Source organism: Hyla sarda, unplaced genomic scaffold (genome assembly GCF_029499605.1).
Source record: "Hyla sarda isolate aHylSar1 unplaced genomic scaffold, aHylSar1.hap1 scaffold_479, whole genome shotgun sequence".
NCBI classification, from domain to species: Eukaryota; Metazoa; Chordata; class Amphibia; order Anura; family Hylidae; genus Hyla; species Hyla sarda.
The window spans coordinates 130073-153411 of NW_026610491.1; the positions used below are offsets into that span (position 1 = coordinate 130073).

At 45.8% G+C, this 23339-nt stretch overlaps 5 non-coding genes and 2 pseudogenes across 5 annotated transcripts; all 7 read right to left on the reverse strand.

Moving 5' to 3' along the window:
* Positions 1-1383: 1383 nt before the first annotated feature.
* On the reverse strand, positions 1384-1569 carry LOC130336432 (U2 spliceosomal RNA). The gene has a single exon (XR_008877863.1). It is a non-coding gene; the product is annotated as a U2 spliceosomal RNA (small nuclear RNA).
* Positions 1570-7027: 5458 nt separating this feature from the next.
* Positions 7028-7176, reverse strand: LOC130336447 (U2 spliceosomal RNA; annotated as a pseudogene).
* A 2096-nt stretch (positions 7177-9272) lies between these two features.
* LOC130336483 (U2 spliceosomal RNA) lies at positions 9273-9463 on the reverse strand. The gene has a single exon (XR_008877907.1). It is a non-coding gene; the product is annotated as a U2 spliceosomal RNA (small nuclear RNA).
* A 2107-nt stretch (positions 9464-11570) lies between these two features.
* Positions 11571-11756, reverse strand: LOC130336435 (U2 spliceosomal RNA). Its single transcript, XR_008877866.1, has one exon. It is a non-coding gene; the product is annotated as a U2 spliceosomal RNA (small nuclear RNA).
* A 5458-nt stretch (positions 11757-17214) lies between these two features.
* LOC130336448 (U2 spliceosomal RNA) lies at positions 17215-17363 on the reverse strand (annotated as a pseudogene).
* Positions 17364-19462: 2099 nt separating this feature from the next.
* On the reverse strand, positions 19463-19653 carry LOC130336485 (U2 spliceosomal RNA). The gene has a single exon (XR_008877908.1). It is a non-coding gene; the product is annotated as a U2 spliceosomal RNA (small nuclear RNA).
* Positions 19654-21743: 2090 nt separating this feature from the next.
* LOC130336486 (U2 spliceosomal RNA) lies at positions 21744-21934 on the reverse strand. The gene has a single exon (XR_008877909.1). It is a non-coding gene; the product is annotated as a U2 spliceosomal RNA (small nuclear RNA).
* Positions 21935-23339: the final 1405 nt, after the last annotated feature.

Sequence of the window (23339 nt, forward strand, 5' to 3'; positions counted from 1 at the left end):
AAACAGCTCCATAGTCACATACACAGCAAAGGAGAGATGTTGTTTACACCTAGTGATGTCAGTGGTATTGAGTGACATCACAGCACAGTGCTAAGGCTCCTGGGCCTGGACACAGCAGCGGCTGCAATATCTCAACGGAGAATACGTTTATATCTATGTGTGTGTGTGCGCATATATATATATATATATATATATATATATATATATATTTCTCCGCCGAAATCACTTTTAAACCCATTTCCACCTTTTTTTCCCTTCTCTTCCTCTTACTTTTTTTTCACGTTTTTTTACGTTTTTCTCCTTTTCGCCTCTTTTCTGGGCGTATTATTCTTCTTTTTCTTCTTTTTTTTCGTCTAATGCATACCCCATCAGTGCAGCAATGCTTATTCAATACCGCCAGCAGATGGAGACACTGGGGGATAATTTTCTAAGGATTTATACTGATTTTTCCTGTCTGAATTTGTCGCACAGAAAGTTGCAGGCCAAATATGTGTGACATTTCTGCGACTTTAGCTTCTAGAGCATTTTTACAACATTATACATAGGTGCTGAATACATAAAAAGCGACTGTTCAGCGACAGACAAGTCGCATCGGCTGAAAGTAGGCCAGAATGTCAGTCCATGTTGGAGCAGGTTTAGATACAGTCTAAAGCATAGATCTCAAAGTCTGTGCACAGAATTTAGCAAGGGCCTCGCACCTTCTGATGCATCAGGTAGGTGCACAATAGCATAGCCTAACCCTCTGTACTTTGGTCTATATTGATGCGGGACATAGACAGCCAGCTGATGACCAATCCATTAGTGCAATGGATGGCTGGAAGCATTTGTCTTTGCCTTTGCAATACCACAGAAGCAATGCATGGTCAATGTACAGCAATGACACACCTGTGTGAACAGCCAGGAGACCCCCCCCCCCCCCCATGTTATGTTACATAGTTACATAGTTAGTACGGTCGAAAAAAGACATATGTCCATCACGTTCAACCAGGGAATTAAGGGGTAGGGGTGTGGCGCGATATTGGGGAAGGGATGAGATTTTATATTTCTTCATAAGCATTAATCTTATTTTGTCAATTAGGAACATTCAGCACCCACCCGCTATCAAGGCAGCTGCCTATCATGTCATGCCCTACCTGCACAGGTGTGCTGGCTACTCAAATGATCCAATTAAGGAGGCCATTTAGTCAGCAGCAGCAGAAGTCCTGTGCCTGGACGCTCCAACAGGGGCCAGACACAAGCAGAAGCAGAAGCAGCAGAAGCAGCAGCAGCACCACCTTTTGTTTTTTGGCTGCAGCAGCAGCAAGGCCCACAGGGCTGGCTAGCTGGCTAGCCAGCAAGCAGGTAGCAATGAAAGTAGGAATCTTTCTTTTTAACCCTGTAAGGGGGTGGTGCACTGTACCCGAAGATACTGCCATATCGGGTCAATGCATAGGGCGACGGAAGCAAGCTTCGAAATCGGCCCCCGTTCTCAAAAATCCATTTAATATATGGTCCCCAGATAGGGGACGTATCAGATATTAAACTGATAAGAACAGATAAGGTTTCAACAAAATTTTATTGAATAAATAAGAAACCATACAGAATTTAAAATGCAAAATAATAAAAGGTTCACAAAAGTTTTAAAATACAAATAATAAAACCAGTAATAAAAGGAGAAAAAATAGAAATGGCAGGATAAAACATTATACAAATGTCATAAAAACTGATTATATTGTTATTTCGTTCCATAGAGGCAGACACCACATGGATGCTGCCTCGCTGGCCCCCAACTGTTTCTTGTCTCTTAGGTAATAGATGTACATCTCACTCAGGGCCAGCTTTATACAGTTTTTAACATCAATAAAATCATGTTTAAAAAGTAAGATGTTCCTAACTTTCCAGATGGCATTTTTAAAACAATTAATAATCATCCAGCAGATCATCTGCTGTTTAAAATTGGGGCAGTTAAAAAGACCGTAAAAGACACATTCGTGATTAAAATCTTTTAGGCCGCAGGCCCACTTCAAAAGTGGGCCTACCTTCCTCCAAAGCTCCCGTGCAAAAGGGCAGTTCCAAAATATGTGCAGCACCGTTTCGTCCACTCCGCAGCCATCTCTCGGGCACTTGGCTCTCGCCACCAGTCCTCGCCTGTGCTGGAACTCACGAGTAGGGAGGCACTGGTGGACGATTGCCCAGGCAAGATCCCTGTGTACATTCGCCAGAAACTTCCCGTACACGTTCCGCCATACCTTTTTGGATCTTGCCTGTGTGAAATTGGACACTGCCAGGGTAACCTCACTCCGCCTGAGGACCTTTGATACCTTTCTCTGGTCCCCCAGTATGTCAGGCTCCAAATCTTGGAGACCTAGGAGCCTGACTGTCTTTTCCAACACCACATAATGTTTTGGGGGACACAGAAGCACCGGAGCGTTCAGAGGGATGCGCAACCATCTTTTAAAAACCATGCCCGCAGCGTACCTTAAAAAGCAGCTAAAAATGCCATCGGATTTAATCATTTTAAAACAGAAACAGAAATACTTTATGTAAAAGAAAGTAAAAAGGTTAGGAACATCTTTCCCGCCATTATCTTTACTTTTGTACATAAAATCACGCTTTAATTTCTCCATTTTTGAACCCCATAAAAAAGTAAAAACAATTCTAGTTACTTTTTTAATGTATAAAATAGATGGAGGAAATACCATGGCAATGTATAGCATAATAGGGAGTAAAACCATCTTTATTATTAAAATCTTCCCCTCCATGGTAAGGTTTCTAAGATTCCACATTAAAATCTTCTTCTCCATCTTAGCTATAGCTGAATCCCAGTTAGGGCTCCCATCATTGACCTGGTTAAAAACAATACCTAAAACTTTAATTTGATCCTGTTGCATTGTGACTCCTGGGGTGATGGATGAATCCCAGGAGCCAATATAAAAACAGTCACATTTATCTGTGTTTAGCTTAAAACCAGAGACCTCGCAGAAATAGCTGGTGTTCCTCAATGCCCCCCTCATGGATGGAGAGTCCGGGCACAGTATGGTGACATCATCCATGTACCCCAACACCTTTAGATGGGTCCCTCCTCCACCAGGTATCGGTACGCCTCTTACTACCCGGTCTTTTCTGAGGAGGGCCATCAGTGGTTCGATTGCGCAAATAAAAAGGAGTGGGGACAGGGGGCAGCCCTGTTTGACACCTGATAAAAGAGGAACACCGCTGGTTAAAAAGCCATTAACAGAGACTTGACTAAAACAGGATCGGTATAAAAGCATGATTCGGCTTAAAATCGTTTCAGGCACTGCCATCTTTTTAAGAACTAAAAACAGGTATTCATGGGAGACCCTATCAAAGGCTTTTTCAAAGTCTAAGGATAAAATTGCTACAGTTTGATTTCTATCCTTAAAATACCATAAAACATCTCTTAAAATATTTAGGGATTCAGCTATAGACCTTCCAGGTACCCCACAAACCTGATTTGGGTGAATTAATTTATGAATAAAAGGTTTAAAACGGACAGCTAATAACTTGGCTAAAACTTTATAATCGACATTTAAAAGTGTGATGGGGCGCCAATTTTTTAGCATATCCTTTTCACCCTTTTTAAAAAGTAATGATACAATCCCCCTCCTCCAGGAAGGGGGAAGTTCATTAACAATAAAAGTTTCTTTATACAATAAAACCATATCATCCTTTAAAATATCCCAAAAAGCTAAATAAAATTCGATGGGTAAACCATCTTCCCCAGGGGCCTTCCCACTAGAAAAACTTTTAAAAACAAATAAAAGTTCATCTAAGTTAAGATCACGGGATAAAACCTCCTGGTCTAAAACATCTAGCTTAAAATCAAGGGAATTAAGAACATGTTCTAAAAAGGATGGATTAAGATCTTTCTTATTAAAAAGAAGCTGGTAGAAGTTAAAAACTGCATCTAACATGCCTTTTGGAGTGGATTCACCCTCAAGGTTTTGGATGATATCCCTCCTATTCATCACTTTTTTAAAAAAGAAACGGGAACATTTCTCGCCCTCCTCCAGGTGCTGCACATGCGAGTTAAAAATGATTTGTTTCCCCTTCTTTTCTATGGCATGTTTTATTTCAGTTTTAAGGTTTAAAATATCATTTTCTACATCCATACCAGCTTCTTTCAATTTAAAAAGTACATTTAAACGCATGTTAAGAACATAAAACCACTGTTTTTCCATTTTTGCCTTCTTCTTACCTGCTTTGATAAAAAAAAATCTGATTTTAGATTTGGTGCCCTCCCACCAGTGCAGCATAGGCTCGTGGGGTTTTCTTTGTGATTGCCAGCACTGGTAGGTCCGCACAAACTCCTCTTTTATCTCAGGGTCCTCTAGGAGTGTGGTGTTTAATCTCCAGAGGCCCCTTTTTGCTTTTTGCTCCCCCTCTAGCTCCAGGCCCACCAAGAGGAGCTTATGATCAGAGAAGATATTCTGCTCGAGCGTGCATTTCAGGGGTTTAAAAGCTCTAGAGGAAAAAATAAAATCGATTCTGGAGCTCACTCTTCCATTGGACCATGTGGCGCCCGGGTCCTCCGGCAAGAGATCCTTCCAGCAATCTTTCAAATTAAAATCATCAATAAAATTTTTAAGCAGGTAAGAAGTGCGGTCTTTACGATTAATATCCCCACCCTGCCGGTGTTCCCCATCACGTATGCAGTTAAAATCACCTCCCACCAGCAGGGGGGAAGACCCAACACAAAACAGTGGTAAAATTTCAAATAGTTCTGCCCGCTCCTGTTTATCAGGAGGGGCATACACATTTAAAACACGAATTAAAAGTCCATTAAAATATAGATGAATTAAAAGAGCTCTGCCAGGCACAATCTCAGTTACTGTATGAATAGAAAAGGACTGGCCTCGGCAGAGCAGCCCAACACCCACAGAACGACAGTCATTTGCACCGGACCATATGGATGGGCCCAGCTTCCAGTCTTCTTTTAAGTCTTTATAGTCCATTTTACTAGGGATTCCACATTCTTGTAGCAGGCAAAGGTCAAAGTCACATGTCTCTAGATAAGAAAATAAAGCAGCCCTGCGATCAGGGCTCTTTAAGGACCTCACATTGAGTGAGGCAATTTTTACAGGGATAGGCATAGTTTATGGAGAGTCCGTGCTTGGAGAATCAAAGTCAATAATAAGCTGCGTACCGTCATCCCCCGCCTGCGGGGTCATCAGCTCCTTGATGTTCTGAGGGTCGGAGCTTGAGATCGATGATGCCCCGACCCTGAGCTCGCTCTCGTCCGAACTACGGCACGCCGCTTTCCTTTGAATGTCTTCCTCTTCTTCTTCTCTTTGTCTTTTAAATGTCACACTGCTGTCCATATCCTCTGTGTTGCTCTCACTCGATGTAATCTCTGGCCCCCGGCTGATGGATCTGCGTCTTCTTTCATCATTTGACGACTGGAACTGCTGCACAGGGGCCTGTGAGGCCTCTTTTCCGGAACCTTTGCCGCTACCTTGGGAAGTTTTCATCGCTTGTTCCCCAGCAAGCGTTGCTGAGGACTGTTGCTCCAACTTCCCCATCGATCGACGATGGCCAGTTTTACCCACCGGGTCCACTGCTGGCGGGGCAGCAAACCCTGGTTTGGCGCCACTTGTCTTCTTGGCCCTGTCCTGTATAGGCGGAGTAACAGGACCGGGCTCAGACCTGGCCACCTGGCTCCCCTTCCGGCGGGCTTTCACCGGGGCCTCTTCGTCCGGAGCAGGGCGACCCTGGGCCAAGCCAGTACCTGGCTTATGCTGTAATTTTGGGTCCACCTTTGCCCCCACCGAGGCCCGTCGGCTGCCACCCGCCACAGGTGAGCCCCCTTCAGAAGTTTCGGCGGGCTCTTGAGCCAGGTAGGAAGTCGATCGACGTCTTTCAATTTCCCGGGCAGTAAACTCGATCACCCGCCCGGGCTTCGTGGAATCCCCATGGCCTCCCCCTAGCACTACCACCGGTGGGCCCCCCGATGGAGCACCAGAGGTCTTGGGCCTGGACCCATCAGTACCTGCCATCTGGGGTTTGGGCATCTTAAAAAAGGACGTCTTTTGTCCTGTCCCCTCTTTGGGTGGGCCCAGCCTTGACCCACCCATCGTAGTTTTTGCTTTATGGGGACAGGAATTAAAATCGTGATTTTCCTCTCCGCAGAGGTTGCACCTTATCGAATGGCTACATCTTGAGGCTATGTGACCTTCTTGGCCACACCTATTGCAGCGAATCACACGCTCCGCGCCGCAGGTCTCCTGGGTGTGGCCAAACCTCAAGCAATTTCGGCAATACATAGGCATTTGAGGATAGAACAGGAAGCCCCGAACTCTCCCGATGGCAAAATTTGGGGGCGGATGGCAAAGACCCCCAATACCACCGGGATCCTTACGGAGCTTGACCCAGAACTTCCTCTTGCCGTTCCAGAACCGCACGGAGTTCAAGATTTTGTTTGCGAACCGCACCTCTTCGCAGTATCGCCGAAGAAAAGTGGCTATATCCTCCGTGGTCACATGAGGGCTGTGCATAGCCACCACCAACGGTATATGTTCCTCACCATAGAGGAACTGGAACGAAAGACCGTCGAGTCGATCGTCCCTCTGGTCCGCACCAGACAAGGTTGCATAGATGTTATCGCAACACGCCGTGGCCGTGAAGGTGACGGTATACAGGCCACGGCTTTCCTGGTCATTTAGACACAGGATGTCCTCCCTATTGAGGCGGAAGTAGTCAAGAAGAATCACCTCCGCAATGAAGCGGAGGTTCTTCAACTGACGATGGCTCTCCGACACCTCTATGCGGATGGTATTTCGCATCGACATTTCCCCAGAGGGGAAAGCCCAGGAGAACGGCATCTTCCACACCCAGGGACTAAGCCCCTTCCCCAATAGCAGCAGGGGCTCGGAATCCCGCTATAAAAGCGGAACCCTTACCCAAGGCAGAGGTCGGGGGTACCCTAGGTGCTTCCGAAGCTACAGGTAACGCTCAACGTACCGAAAATGCCTTCTGAGACACAAGGTCCCAGAGACAGGGGGATCGCAACCCGTTGTCTGTGGACTAAGCCCGCTCCCCAATAGCAGCAAGGGGGTGAAGTCGCTCCGTAAGGAGAGACAATCCCCCAAGGCCGAGAAGCGGGGTACCACAGACACCTTCCGACCAGACCAAATGCAGATACTACACTTGATCTTAGCCAAAAGGCCGAGAAGCGATAACCGTGAAAGGGGCGGGCCCAACAAGGTCCCCTTCATGGGCACTATCACTGCTTGCTGTCATGGAGGCTGCCAGACAATTTTCCATGCACACTCTGGGCTGGGGGGCAGTCAACCACCAGTACACACAGCAGAACCTAAACCCATACCATTATTGCTAAGCAGCAAGACAGGGGCCCATTGCACTCCCACGGGGCCTTTTTAAATGCAATCCATAACCCGGATTTGCCAGGAACCCTTCTTACTCCTCCTACTTGCATGTGACACTGGGCTTAGGATCTGCATAGGAAACACACACACAAGCACACACCTACCTTTGTTGCCTGCAGATGCCTCCTTGGCTGTCCCCAAACGGTATCAAACCAACACCCACGGGAAGCTGTAAGCATAGAGGACATGCCTGCACCCCATTGGACTTACCTGTGTGGGTTAAATCCGGGTTATTTGACAACCTATGGCGGTGATGGTTCTGCTCAGGCAGAGCAGTGCTGATGCTCCTCATAAAGCTGTCGCTGCTGTGAAGGTTCTAGGTGACATCACAAATCCCTTTGGTTACATACACAACAAAGCTGGGTTGTTGTTGTTTACACTCTGCAAGGCCTGTGGAAGTGAGTGACATCATAGCACTGTAGTTCTGAGGGTTCAAGATGGATGCAACAATCTCCTGTTGCTTCTATGAAGGCCGTAATAGACGACATCACCAAACAGCTCCATAGTCACATACACAGCAAAGGAGAGATGTTGTTTACACCTAGTGATGTCAGTGGTATTGAGTGACATCACAGCACAGTGCTAAGGCTCCTGGGCCTGGACACAGCAGCGGCTGCAATATCTCAACGGAGAATACGTTTATATCTATGTGTGTGTGTGCGCATATATATATATATATATATATATATATATATATATATATATATATATATTTCTCCGCCGAAATCACTTTTAAACCCATTTCCACCTTTTTTTCCCTTCTCTTCCTCTTACTTTTTTTTCACGTTTTTTTACGTTTTTCTCCTTTTCGCCTCTTTTCTGGGCGTATTATTCTTCTTTTTCTTCTTTTTTTTCGTCTAATGCATACCCCATCAGTGCAGCAATGCTTATTCAATACCGCCAGCAGATGGAGACACTGGGGGATAATTTTCTAAGGATTTATACTGATTTTTCCTGTCTGAATTTGTCGCACAGAAAGTTGCAGGCCAAATATGTGTGACATTTCTGCGACTTTAGCTTCTAGAGCATTTTTACAACATTATACATAGGTGCTGAATACATAAAAAGCGACTGTTCAGCGACAGACAAGTCGCATCGGCTGAAAGTAGGCCAGAATGTCAGTCCATGTTGGAGCAGGTTTAGATACAGTCTAAAGCATAGATCTCAAAGTCTGTGCACAGAATTTAGCAAGGGCCTCGCACCTTCTGATGCATCAGGTAGGTGCACAATAGCATAGCCTAACCCTCTGTACTTTGGTCTATATTGATGCGGGACATAGACAGCCAGCTGATGACCAATCCATTAGTGCAATGGATGGCTGGAAGCATTTGTCTTTGCCTTTGCAATACCACAGAAGCAATGCATGGTCAATGTACAGCAATGACACACCTGTGTGAACAGCCAGGAGACCCCCCCCCCCCCCCATGTTATGTTACATAGTTACATAGTTAGTACGGTCGAAAAAAGACATATGTCCATCACGTTCAACCAGGGAATTAAGGGGTAGGGGTGTGGCGCGATATTGGGGAAGGGATGAGATTTTATATTTCTTCATAAGCATTAATCTTATTTTGTCAATTAGGAACATTCAGCACCCACCCGCTATCAAGGCAGCTGCCTATCATGTCATGCCCTACCTGCACAGGTGTGCTGGCTACTCAAATGATCCAATTAAGGAGGCCATTTAGTCAGCAGCAGCAGAAGTCCTGTGCCTGGACGCTCCAACAGGGGCCAGACACAAGCAGAAGCAGAAGCAGCAGAAGCAGCAGCAGCACCACCTTTTGTTTTTTGGCTGCAGCAGCAGCAAGGCCCACAGGGCTGGCTAGCTGGCTAGCCAGCAAGCAGGTAGCAATGAAAGTAGGAATCTTTCTTTTTAACCCTGTAAGGGGGTGGTGCACTGTACCCGAAGATACTGCCATATCGGGTCAATGCATAGGGCGACGGAAGCAAGCTTCGAAATCGGCCCCCGTTCTCAAAAATCCATTTAATATATGGTCCCCAGATAGGGGACGTATCAGATATTAAACTGATAAGAACAGATACTACACTTGATCTTAGCCAAAAGGCCGAGAAGCGATAACCGTGAAAGGGGCGGGCCCAACAAGGTCCCCTTCATGGGCACTATCACTGCTTGCTGTCAGGGAGGCTGCCAGACAATTTTCCATGCACACTCTGGGCTGGGGGGCAGTCTCAACCACCAGTACACACAGCAGAACCTAAACCCATACCATTATTGCTAAGCAGCAAGACAGGGGCCCATTGCACTCCCACGGGGCCTTTTTAAATGCAATCCATAACCCGGATTTGCCAGGAACCCTTCTTACTCCTCCTACTTGCATGTGACACTGGGCTTAGGATCTGCATAGGAAACACACACACAAGCACACACCTACCTTTGTTGCCTGCAGATGCCTCCTTGGCTGTCCCCAAACGGTATCAAACCAACACCCACGGGAAGCTGTAAGCATAGAGGACATGCCTGCACCCCATTGGACTTACCTGTGTGGGTTAAATCCGGGTTATTTGACAACCTATGGCGGTGATGGTTCTGCTCAGGCAGAGCAGTGCTGATGCTCCTCATAAAGCTGTCGCTGCTGTGAAGGTTCTAGGTGACATCACAAATCCCTTTGGTTACATACACAACAAAGCTGGGTTGTTGTTGTTTACACTCTGCAAGGCCTGTGGAAGTGAGTGACATCATAGCACTGTAGTTCTGAGGGTTCAAGATGGATGCAACAATCTCCTGTTGCTTCTATGAAGGCCGTAATAGACGACATCACCAAACAGCTCCATAGTCACATACACAGCAAAGGAGAGATGTTGTTTACACCTAGTGATGTCAGTGGTATTGAGTGACATCACAGCACAGTGCTAAGGCTCCTGGGCCTGGACACAGCAGCGGCTGCAATATCTCAACGGAGAATACGTTTATATCTATGTGTGTGTGTGCGCATATATATATATATATATATATATATATATATATATATATATATATATATATATATTTCTCCGCCGAAATCACTTTTAAACCCATTTCCACCTTTTTTTCCCTTCTCTTCCTCTTACTTTTTTTTCACGTTTTTTTACGTTTTTCTCCTTTTCGCCTCTTTTCTGGGCGTATTATTCTTCTTTTTCTTCTTTTTTTTCGTCTAATGCATACCCCATCAGTGCAGCAATGCTTATTCAATACCGCCAGCAGATGGAGACACTGGGGGATAATTTTCTAAGGATTTATACTGATTTTTCCTGTCTGAATTTGTCGCACAGAAAGTTGCAGGCCAAATATGTGTGACATTTCTGCGACTTTAGCTTCTAGAGCATTTTTACAACATTATACATAGGTGCTGAATACATAAAAAGCGACTGTTCAGCGACAGACAAGTCGCATCGGCTGAAAGTAGGCCAGAATGTCAGTCCATGTTGGAGCAGGTTTAGATACAGTCTAAAGCATAGATCTCAAAGTCTGTGCACAGAATTTAGCAAGGGCCTCGCACCTTCTGATGCATCAGGTAGGTGCACAATAGCATAGCCTAACCCTCTGTACTTTGGTCTATATTGATGCGGGACATAGACAGCCAGCTGATGACCAATCCATTAGTGCAATGGATGGCTGGAAGCATTTGTCTTTGCCTTTGCAATACCACAGAAGCAATGCATGGTCAATGTACAGCAATGACACACCTGTGTGAACAGCCAGGAGACCCCCCCCCCCCCCCCCCATGTTATGTTACATAGTTACATAGTTAGTACGGTCGAAAAAAGACATATGTCCATCACGTTCAACCAGGGAATTAAGGGGTAGGGGTGTGGCGCGATATTGGGGAAGGGATGAGATTTTATATTTCTTCATAAGCATTAATCTTATTTTGTCAATTAGGAACATTCAGCACCCACCCGCTATCAAGGCAGCTGCCTATCATGTCATGCCCTACCTGCACAGGTGTGCTGGCTACTCAAATGATCCAATTAAGGAGGCCATTTAGTCAGCAGCAGCAGAAGTCCTGTGCCTGGACGCTCCAACAGGGGCCAGACACAAGCAGAAGCAGAAGCAGCAGAAGCAGCAGCAGCACCACCTTTTGTTTTTTGGCTGCAGCAGCAGCAAGGCCCACAGGGCTGGCTAGCTGGCTAGCCAGCAAGCAGGTAGCAATGAAAGTAGGAATCTTTCTTTTTAACCCTGTAAGGGGGTGGTGCACTGTACCCGAAGATACTGCCATATCGGGTCAATGCATAGGGTGACGGAAGCAAGCTTCGAAATCGGCCCCCGTTCTCAAAAATCCATTTAATATATGGTCCCCAGATAGGGGACGTATCAGATATTAAACTGATAAGAACAGATAAGGTTTCAACAAAATTTTATTGAATAAATAAGAAACCATACAAAATTTAAAATGCAAAATAATAAAAGGTTCACAAAAGTTTTAAAATACAAATAATAAAACCAGTAATAAAAGGAGAAAAAATAGAAATGGCAGGATAAAACATTATACAAATGTCATAAAAACTGATTATATTGTTATTTCGTTCCATAGAGGCAGACACCACATGGATGCTGCCTCGCTGGCCCCCAACTGTTTCTTGTCTCTTAGGTAATAGATGTACATCTCACTCAGGGCCAGCTTTATACAGTTTTTAACATCAATAAAATCATGTTTAAAAAGTAAGATGTTCCTAACTTTCCAGATGGCATTTTTAAAACAATTAATAATCATCCAGCAGATCATCTGCTGTTTAAAATTGGGGCAGTTAAAAAGACCGTAAAAGACACATTCGTGATTAAAATCTTTTAGGCCGCAGGCCCACTTCAAAAGTGGGCCTACCTTCCTCCAAAGCTCCCGTGCAAAAGGGCAGTTCCAAAATATGTGCAGCACCGTTTCGTCCACTCCGCAGCCATCTCTCGGGCACTTGGCTCTCGCCACCAGTCCTCGCCTGTGCTGGAACTCACGAGTAGGGAGGCACTGGTGGACGATTGCCCAGGCAAGATCCCTGTGTACATTCGCCAGAAACTTCCCGTACACGTTCCGCCATACCTTTTTGGATCTTGCCTGTGTGAAATTGGACACTGCCAGGGTAACCTCACTCCGCCTGAGGACCTTTGATACCTTTCTCTGGTCCCCCAGTATGTCAGGCTCCAAATCTTGGAGACCTAGGAGCCTGACTGTCTTTTCCAACACCACATAATGTTTTGGGGGACACAGAAGCACCGGAGCGTTCAGAGGGATGCGCAACCATCTTTTAAAAACCATGCCCGCAGCGTACCTTAAAAAGCAGCTAAAAATGCCATCGGATTTAATCATTTTAAAACAGAAACAGAAATACTTTATGTAAAAGAAAGTAAAAAGGTTAGGAACATCTTTCCCGCCATTATCTTTACTTTTGTACATAAAATCACGCTTTAATTTCTCCATTTTTGAACCCCATAAAAAAGTAAAAACAATTCTAGTTACTTTTTTAATGTATAAAATAGATGGAGGAAATACCATGGCAATGTATAGCATAATAGGGAGTAAAACCATCTTTATTATTAAAATCTTCCCCTCCATGGTAAGGTTTCTAAGATTCCACATTAAAATCTTCTTCTCCATCTTAGCTATAGCTGAATCCCAGTTAGGGCTCCCATCATTGACCTGGTTAAAAACAATACCTAAAACTTTAATTTGATCCTGTTGCATTGTGACTCCTGGGGTGATGGATGAATCCCAGGAGCCAATATAAAAACAGTCACATTTATCTGTGTTTAGCTTAAAACCAGAGACCTCGCAGAAATAGCTGGTGTTCCTCAATGCCCCCCTCATGGATGGAGAGTCCGGGCACAGTATGGTGACATCATCCATGTACCCCAACACCTTTAGATGGGTCCCTCCTCCACCAGGTATCGGTACGCCTCTTACTACCCGGTCTTTTCTGAGGAGGGCCATCAGTGGTTCGATTGCGCAAATAAAAAGGAGTGGGGACAGGGGGCAGCCCTGTTTGACACCTGATAAAAGAGGAACACCGCTGGTTAAAAAGCCATTAACAGAGACTTGACTAAAACAGGATCGGTATAAAAGCATGATTCGGCTTAAAATCGTTTCAGGCACTGCCATCTTTTTAAGAACTAAAAACAGGTATTCATGGGAGACCCTATCAAAGGCTTTTTCAAAGTCTAAGGATAAAATTGCTACAGTTTGATTTCTATCCTTAAAATACCATAAAACATCTCTTAAAATATTTAGGGATTCAGCTATAGACCTTCCAGGTACCCCGCAAACCTGATTTGGGTGAATTAATTTATGAATAAAAGGTTTAAAACGGACAGCCAATAACTTGGCTAAAACTTTATAATCGACATTTAAAAGTGTGATGGGGCGCCAATTTTTTAGCATATCCTTTTCACCCTTTTTAAAAAGTAATGATACAATCCCCCTCCTCCAGGAAGGGGGAAGTTCATTAACAATAAAAGTTTCTTTATACAATAAAACCATATCATCCTTTAAAATATCCCAAAAAGCTAAATAAAATTTGATGGGTAAACCATCTTCCCCAGGGGCCTTCCCACTAGAAAAACTTTTAAAAACAAATAAAAGTTCATCTAAGTTAAGATCACGGGATAAAACCTCCTGGTCTAAAACATCTAGCTTAAAATCAAGGGAATTAAGAACATGTTCTAAAAAGGATGGATTAAGATCTTTCTTATTAAAAAGAAGCTGGTAGAAGTTAAAAACTGCATCTAACATGCCTTTTGGAGTGGATTCACCCTCAAGGTTTTGGATGATATCCCTCCTATTCATCACTTTTTTAAAAAAGAAACGGGAACATTTCTCGCCCTCCTCCAGGTGCTGCACATGCGAGTTAAAAATGATTTGTTTCCCTTTCTTTTCTATGGCATGTTTTATTTCAGTTTTAAGGTTTAAAATATCATTTTCTACATCCATACCAGCTTCTTTCAATTTAAAAAGTACATTTAAACGCATGTTAAGAACATAAAACCACTGTTTTTCCATTTTTGCCTTCTTCTTACCTGCTTTGATAAAAAAAAATCTGATTTTAGATTTGGTGCCCTCCCACCAGTGCAGCATAGGCTCGTGGGGTTTTCTTTGTGATTGCCAGCACTGGTAGGTCCGCACAAACTCCTCTTTTATCTCAGGGTCCTCTAGGAGTGTGGTGTTTAATCTCCAGAGGCCCCTTTTTGCTTTTTGCTCCCCCTCTAGCTCCAGGCCCACCAAGAGGAGCTTATGATCAGAGAAGATATTCTGCTCGAGCGTGCATTTCAGGGGTTTAAAAGCTCTAGAGGAAAAAATAAAATTGATTCTGGAGCTCACTCTTCCATTGGACCATGTGGCGCCCGGGTCCTCCGGCAAGAGATCCTTCCAGCAATCTTTCAAATTAAAATCATCAATAAAATTTTTAAGCAGGTAAGAAGTGCGGTCTTTACGATTAATATCCCCACCCTGCCGGTGTTCCCCATCACGTATGCAGTTAAAATCACCTCCCACCAGCAGGGGGGAAGACCCAACACAAAACAGTGGTAAAATTTCAAATAGTTCTGCCCGCTCCTGTTTATCAGGAGGGGCATACACATTTAAAACACGAATTAAAAGTCCATTAAAATATAGATGAATTAAAAGAGCTCTGCCAGGCACAATCTCAGTTACTGTATGAATAGAAAAGGACTGGCCTCGGCAGAGCAGCCCAACACCCACAGAACGACAGTCATTTGCACCGGACCATATGGATGGGCCCAGCTTCCAGTCTTCTTTTAAGTCTTTATAGTCCATTTTACTAGGGATTCCACATTCTTGTAGCAGGCAAAGGTCAAAGTCACATGTCTCTAGATAAGAAAATAAAGCAGCCCTGCGATCAGGGCTCTTTAAGGACCTCACATTGAGTGAGGCAATTTTTACAGGGATAGGCATAGTTTATGGAGAGTCCGTGCTTGGAGAATCAAAGTCAATAATAAGCTGCGTACCGTCATCCCCCGCCTGCGGGGTCATCAGCTCCTTGATGTTCTGAGGGTCGGAGCTTGAGATCGATGATGCCCCGACCCTGAGCTCGCTCTCGTCCGAACTACGGCACGCCGCTTTCCTTTGAATGTCTTCCTCTTCTTCTTCTCTTTGTCTTTTAAATGTCACACTGCTGTCCATATCCTCTGTGTTGCTCTCACTCGATGTAATCTCTGGCCCCCGGCTGATGGATCTGCGTCTTCTTTCATCATTTGACGACTGGAACTGCTGCACAGGGGCCTGTGAGGCCTCTTTTCCGGAACCTTTGCCGCTACCTTGGGAAGTTTTCATCGCTTGTTCCCCAGCAAGCGTTGCTGAGGACTGTTGCTCCAACTTCCCCATCGATCGACGATGGCCAGTTTTACCCACCGGGTCCACTGCTGGCGGGGCAGCAAACCCTGGTTTGGCGCCACTTGTCTTCTTGGCCCTGTCCTGTATAGGCGGAGTAACAGGACCGGGCTCAGACCTGGCCACCTGGCTCCCCTTCCGGCGGGCTTTCACCGGGGCCTCTTCGTCCGGAGCAGGGCGACCCTGGGCCAAGCCAGTACCTGGCTTATGCTGTAATTTTGGGTCCACCTTTGCCCCCACCGAGGCCCGTCGGCTGCCACCCGCCACAGGTGAGCCCCCTTCAGAAGTTTCGGCGGGCTCTTGAGCCAGGTAGGAAGTCGATCGACGTCTTTCAATTTCCCGGGCAGTAAACTCGATCACCCGCCCGGGCTTCGTGGAATCCCCATGGCCTCCCCCTAGCACTACCACCGGTGGGCCCCCCGATGGAGCACCAGAGGTCTTGGGCCTGGACCCATCAGTACCTGCCATCTGGGGTTTGGGCATCTTAAAAAAGGACGTCTTTTGTCCTGTCCCCTCTTTGGGTGGGCCCAGCCTTGACCCACCCATCGTAGTTTTTGCTTTATGGGGACAGGAATTAAAATCGTGATTTTCCTCTCCGCAGAGGTTGCACCTTATCGAATGGCTACATCTTGAGGCTATGTGACCTTCTTGGCCACACCTATTGCAGCGAATCACACGCTCCGCGCCGCAGGTCTCCTGGGTGTGGCCAAACCTCAAGCAATTTCGGCAATACATAGGCATTTGAGGATAGAACAGGAAGCCCCGAACTCTCCCGATGGCAAAATTTGGGGGCGGATGGCAAAGACCCCCAATACCACCGGGATCCTTACGGAGCTTGACCCAGAACTTCCTCTTGCCGTTCCAGAACCGCACGGAGTTCAAGATTTTGTTTGCGAACCGCACCTCTTCGCAGTATCGCCGAAGAAAAGTGGCTATATCCTCCGTGGTCACATGAGGGCTGTGCATAGCCACCACCAACGGTATATGTTCCTCACCATAGAGGAACTGGAACGAAAGACCGTCGAGTCGATCGTCCCTCTGGTCCGCACCAGACAAGGTTGCATAGATGTTATCGCAACACGCCGTGGCCGTGAAGGTGACGGTATACAGGCCACGGCTTTCCTGGTCATTTAGACACAGGATGTCCTCCCTATTGAGGCGGAAGTAGTCAAGAAGAATCACCTCCGCAATGAAGCGGAGGTTCTTCAACTGACGATGGCTCTCCGACACCTCTATGCGGATGGTATTTCGCATCGACATTTCCCCAGAGGGGAAATCCCAGGAGAACGGCATCTTCCACACCCAGGGACTAAGCCCCTTCCCCAATAGCAGCAGGGGCTCGGAATCCCGCTATAAAAGCGGAACCCTTACCCAAGGCAGAGGTCGGGGGTACCCTAGGTGCTTCCGAAGCTACAGGTAACGCTCAACGTACCGAAAATGCCTTCTGAGACACAAGGTCCCAGAGACAGGGGGATCGCAACCCGTTGTCTGTGGACTAAGCCCGCTCCCCAATAGCAGCAAGGGGGTGAAGTCGCTCCGTAAGGAGAGACAATCCCCCAAGGCCGAGAAGCGGGGTACCACAGACACCTTCCGACCAGACCAAATGCAGATACTACACTTGATCTTAGCCAAAAGGCCGAGAAGCGATAACCGTGAAAGGGGCGGGCCCAACAAGGTCCCCTTCATGGGCACTATCACTGCTTGCTGTCAGGGAGGCTGCCAGACAATTTTCCATGCACACTCTGGGCTGGGGGGCAGTCAACCACCAGTACACACAGCAGAACCTAAACCCATACCATTATTGCTAAGCAGCAAGACAGGGGCCCATTGCACTCCCACGGGGCCTTTTTAAATGCAATCCATAACCCGGATTTGCCAGGAACCCTTCTTACTCCTCCTACTTGCATGTGACACTGGGCTTAGGATCTGCATAGGAAACACACACACAAGCACACACCTACCTTTGTTGCCTGCAGATGCCTCCTTGGCTGTCCCCAAACGGTATCAAACCAACACCCACGGGAAGCTGTAAGCATAGAGGACATGCCTGCACCCCATTGGACTTACCTGTGTGGGTTAAATCCGGGTTATTTGACAACCTATGGCGGTGATGGTTCTGCTCAGGCAGAGCAGTGCTGATGCTCCTCATAAAGCTGTCGCTGCTGTGAAGGTTCTAGGTGACATCACAAATCCCTTTGGTTACATACACAACAAAGCTGGGTTGTTGTTGTTTACACTCTGCAAGGCCTGTGGAAGTGAGTGACATCATAGCACTGTAGTTCTGAGGGTTCAAGATGGATGCAACAATCTCCTGTTGCTTCTATGAAGGCCGTAATAGACGACATCACCAAACAGCTCCATAGTCACATACACAGCAAAGGAGAGATGTTGTTTACACCTAGTGATGTCAGTGGTATTGAGTGACATCACAGCACAGTGCTAAGGCTCCTGGGCCTGGACACAGCAGCGGCTGCAATATCTCAACGGAGAATACGTTTATATCTATGTGTGTGTGTGCGCATATATATATATATATATATATATATATATATATATATATATATATATATATTTCTCCGCCGAAATCACTTTTAAACCCATTTCCACCTTTTTTTCCCTTCTCTTCCTCTTACTTTTTTTTCACGTTTTTTTACGTTTTTCTCCTTTTCGCCTCTTTTCTGGGCGTATTATTCTTCTTTTTCTTCTTTTTTTTCGTCTAATGCATACCCCATCAGTGCAGCAATGCTTATTCAATACCGCCAGCAGATGGAGACACTGGGGGATAATTTTCTAAGGATTTATACTGATTTTTCCTGTCTGAATTTGTCGCACAGAAAGTTGCAGGCCAAATATGTGTGACATTTCTGCGACTTTAGCTTCTAGAGCATTTTTACAACATTATACATAGGTGCTGAATACATAAAAAGCGACTGTTCAGCGACAGACAAGTCGCATCGGCTGAAAGTAGGCCAGAATGTCAGTCCATGTTGGAGCAGGTTTAGATACAGTCTAAAGCATAGATCTCAAAGTCTGTGCACAGAATTTAGCAAGGGCCTCGCACCTTCTGATGCATCAGGTAGGTGCACAATAGCATAGCCTAACCCTCTGTACTTTGGTCTATATTGATGCGGGACATAGACAGCCAGCTGATGACCAATCCATTAGTGCAATGGATGGCTGGAAGCATTTGTCTTTGCCTTTGCAATACCACAGAAGCAATGCATGGTCAATGTACAGCAATGACACACCTGTGTGAACAGCCAGGAGACCCCCCCCCCCCCCCCATGTTATGTTACATAGTTACATAGTTAGTACGGTCGAAAAAAGACATATGTCCATCACGTTCAACCAGGGAATTAAGGGGTAGGGGTGTGGCGCGATATTGGGGAAGGGATGAGATTTTATATTTCTTCATAAGCATTAATCTTATTTTGTCAATTAGGAACATTCAGCACCCACCCGCTATCAAGGCAGCTGCCTATCATGTCATGCCCTACCTGCACAGGTGTGCTGGCTACTCAAATGATCCAATTAAGGAGGCCATTTAGTCAGCAGCAGCAGAAGTCCTGTGCCTGGACGCTCCAACAGGGGCCAGACACAAGCAGAAGCAGAAGCAGCAGAAGCAGCAGCAGCACCACCTTTTGTTTTTTGGCTGCAGCAGCAGCAAGGCCCACAGGGCTGGCTAGCTGGCTAGCCAGCAAGCAGGTAGCAATGAAAGTAGGAATCTTTCTTTTTAACCCTGTAAGGGGGTGGTGCACTGTACCCGAAGATACTGCCATATCGGGTCAATGCATAGGGCGACGGAAGCAAGCTTCGAAATCGGCCCCCGTTCTCAAAAATCCATTTAATATATGGTCCCCAGATAGGGGACGTATCAGATATTAAACTGATAAGAACAGATACTACACTTGATCTTAGCCAAAAGGCCGAGAAGCGATAACCGTGAAAGGGGCGGGCCCAACAAGGTCCCCTTCATGGGCACTATCACTGCTTGCTGTCAGGGAGGCTGCCAGACAATTTTCCATGCACACTCTGGGCTGGGGGGCAGTCAACCACCAGTACACACAGCAGAACCTAAACCCATACCATTATTGCTAAGCAGCAAGACAGGGGCCCATTGCACTCCCACGGGGCCTTTTTAAATGCAATCCATAACCCGGATTTGCCAGGAACCCTTCTTACTCCTCCTACTTGCATGTGACACTGGGCTTAGGATCTGCATAGGAAACACACACACAAGCACACACCTACCTTTGTTGCCTGCAGATGCCTCCTTGGCTGTCCCCAAACGGTATCAAACCAACACCCACGGGAAGCTGTAAGCATAGAGGACATGCCTGCACCCCATTGGACTTACCTGTGTGGGTTAAATCCGGGTTATTTGACAACCTATGGCGGTGATGGTTCTGCTCAGGCAGAGCAGTGCTGATGCTCCTCATAAAGCTGTCGCTGCTGTGAAGGTTCTAGGTGACATCACAAATCCCTTTGGTTACATACACAACAAAGCTGGGTTGTTGTTGTTTACACTCTGCAAGGCCTGTGGAAGTGAGTGACATCATAGCACTGTAGTTCTGAGGGTTCAAGATGGATGCAACAATCTCCTGTTGCTTCTATGAAGGCCGTAATAGACGACATCACCAAACAGCTCCATAGTCACATACACAGCAAAGGAGAGATGTTGTTTACACCTAGTGATGTCAGTGGTATTGAGTGACATCACAGCACAGTGCTAAGGCTCCTGGGCCTGGACACAGCAGCGGCTGCAATATCTCAACGGAGAATACGTTTATATCTATGTGTGTGTGTGCGCATATATATATATATATATATATATATATATATATATATATATATATTTCTCCGCCGAAATCACTTTTAAACCCATTTCCACCTTTTTTTCCCTTCTCTTCCTCTTACTTTTTTTTCACGTTTTTTTACGTTTTTCTCCTTTTCGCCTCTTTTCTGGGCGTATTATTCTTCTTTTTCTTCTTTTTTTTCGTCTAATGCATACCCCATCAGTGCAGCAATGCTTATTCAATACCGCCAGCAGATGGAGACACTGGGGGATAATTTTCTAAGGATTTATACTGATTTTTCCTGTCTGAATTTGTCGCACAGAAAGTTGCAGGCCAAATATGTGTGACATTTCTGCGACTTTAGCTTCTAGAGCATTTTTACAACATTATACATAGGTGCTGAATACATAAAAAGCGACTGTTCAGCGACAGACAAGTCGCATCGGCTGAAAGTAGGCCAGAATGTCAGTCCATGTTGGAGCAGGTTTAGATACAGTCTAAAGCATAGATCTCAAAGTCTGTGCACAGAATTTAGCAAGGGCCTCGCACCTTCTGATGCATCAGGTAGGTGCACAATAGCATAGCCTAACCCTCTGTACTTTGGTCTATATTGATGCGGGACATAGACAGCCAGCTGATGACCAATCCATTAGTGCAATGGATGGCTGGAAGCATTTGTCTTTGCCTTTGCAATACCACAGAAGCAATGCATGGTCAATGTACAGCAATGACACACCTGTGTGAACAGCCAGGAGACCCCCCCCCCCCCATGTTATGTTACATAGTTACATAGTTAGTACGGTCGAAAAAAGACATATGTCCATCACGTTCAACCAGGGAATTAAGGGGTAGGGGTGTGGCGCGATATTGGGGAAGGGATGAGATTTTATATTTCTTCATAAGCATTAATCTTATTTTGTCAATTAGGAACATTCAGCACCCACCCGCTATCAAGGCAGCTGCCTATCATGTCATGCCCTACCTGCACAGGTGTGCTGGCTACTCAAATGATCCAATTAAGGAGGCCATTTAGTCAGCAGCAGCAGAAGTCCTGTGCCTGGACGCTCCAACAGGGGCCAGACACAAGCAGAAGCAGAAGCAGCAGAAGCAGCAGCAGCACCACCTTTTGTTTTTTGGCTGCAGCAGCAGCAAGGCCCACAGGGCTGGCTAGCTGGCTAGCCAGCAAGCAGGTAGCAATGAAAGTAGGAATCTTTCTTTTTAACCCTGTAAGGGGGTGGTGCACTGTACCCGAAGATACTGCCATATCGGGTCAATGCATAGGGCGACGGAAGCAAGCTTCGAAATCGGCCCCCGTTCTCAAAAATCCATTTAATATATGGTCCCCAGATAGGGGACGTATCAGATATTAAACTGATAAGAACAGATACTACACTTGATCTTAGCCAAAAGGCCGAGAAGCGATAACCGTGAAAGGGGCGGGCCCAACAAGGTCCCCTTCATGGGCACTATCACTGCTTGCTGTCAGGGAGGCTGCCAGACAATTTTCCATGCACACTCTGGGCTGGGGGGCAGTCAACCACCAGTACACACAGCAGAACCTAAACCCATACCATTATTGCTAAGCAGCAAGACAGGGGCCCATTGCACTCCCACGGGGCCTTTTTAAATGCAATCCATAACCCGGATTTGCCAGGAACCCTTCTTACTCCTCCTACTTGCATGTGACACTGGGCTTAGGATCTGCATAGGAAACACACACACAAGCACACACCTACCTTTGTTGCCTGCAGATGCCTCCTTGGCTGTCCCCAAACGGTATCAAACCAACACCCACGGGAAGCTGTAAGCATAGAGGACATGCCTGCACCCCATTGGACTTACCTGTGTGGGTTAAATCCGGGTTATTTGACAACCTATGGCGGTGATGGTTCTGCTCAGGCAGAGCAGTGCTGATGCTCCTCATAAAGCTGTCGCTGCTGTGAAGGTTCTAGGTGACATCACAAATCCCTTTGGTTACATACACAACAAAGCTGGGTTGTTGTTGTTTACACTCTGCAAGGCCTGTGGAAGTGAGTGACATCATAGCACTGTAGTTCTGAGGGTTCAAGATGGATGCAACAATCTCCTGTTGCTTCTATGAAGGCCGTAATAGACGACATCACCAAACAGCTCCATAGTCACATACACAGCAAAGGAGAGATGTTGTTTACACCTAGTGATGTCAGTGGTATTGAGTGACATCACAGCACAGTGCTAAGGCTCCTGGGCCTGGACACAGCAGCGGCTGCAATATCTCAACGGAGAATATGTTTATATCTATGTGTGTGTGTGCGCATATATATATATATATATATATATATATATATATATATATATATATATTTCTCCGCCGAAATCACTTTTAAACCCATTTCCACCTTTTTTTCCCTTCTCTTCCTCTTACTTTTTTTTCACGTTTTTTTACGTTTTTCTCCTTTTCGCCTCTTTTCTGGGCGTATTATTCTTCTTTTTCTTCTTTTTTTTCGTCTAATGCATACCCCATCAGTGCAGCAATGCTTATTCAATACCGCCAGCAGATGGAGACACTGGGGGATAATTTTCTAAGGATTTATACTGATTTTTCCTGTCTGAATTTGTCGCACAGAAAGTTGCAGGCCAAATATGTGTGACATTTCTGCGACTTTAGCTTCTAGAGCATTTTTACAACATTATACATAGGTGCTGAATACATAAAAAGCGACTGTTCAGCGACAGACAAGTCGCATCGGCTGAAAGTAGGCCAGAATGTCAGTCCATGTTGGAGCAGGTTTAGATACAGTCTAAAGCATAGATCTCAAAGTCTGTGCACAGAATTTAGCAAGGGCCTC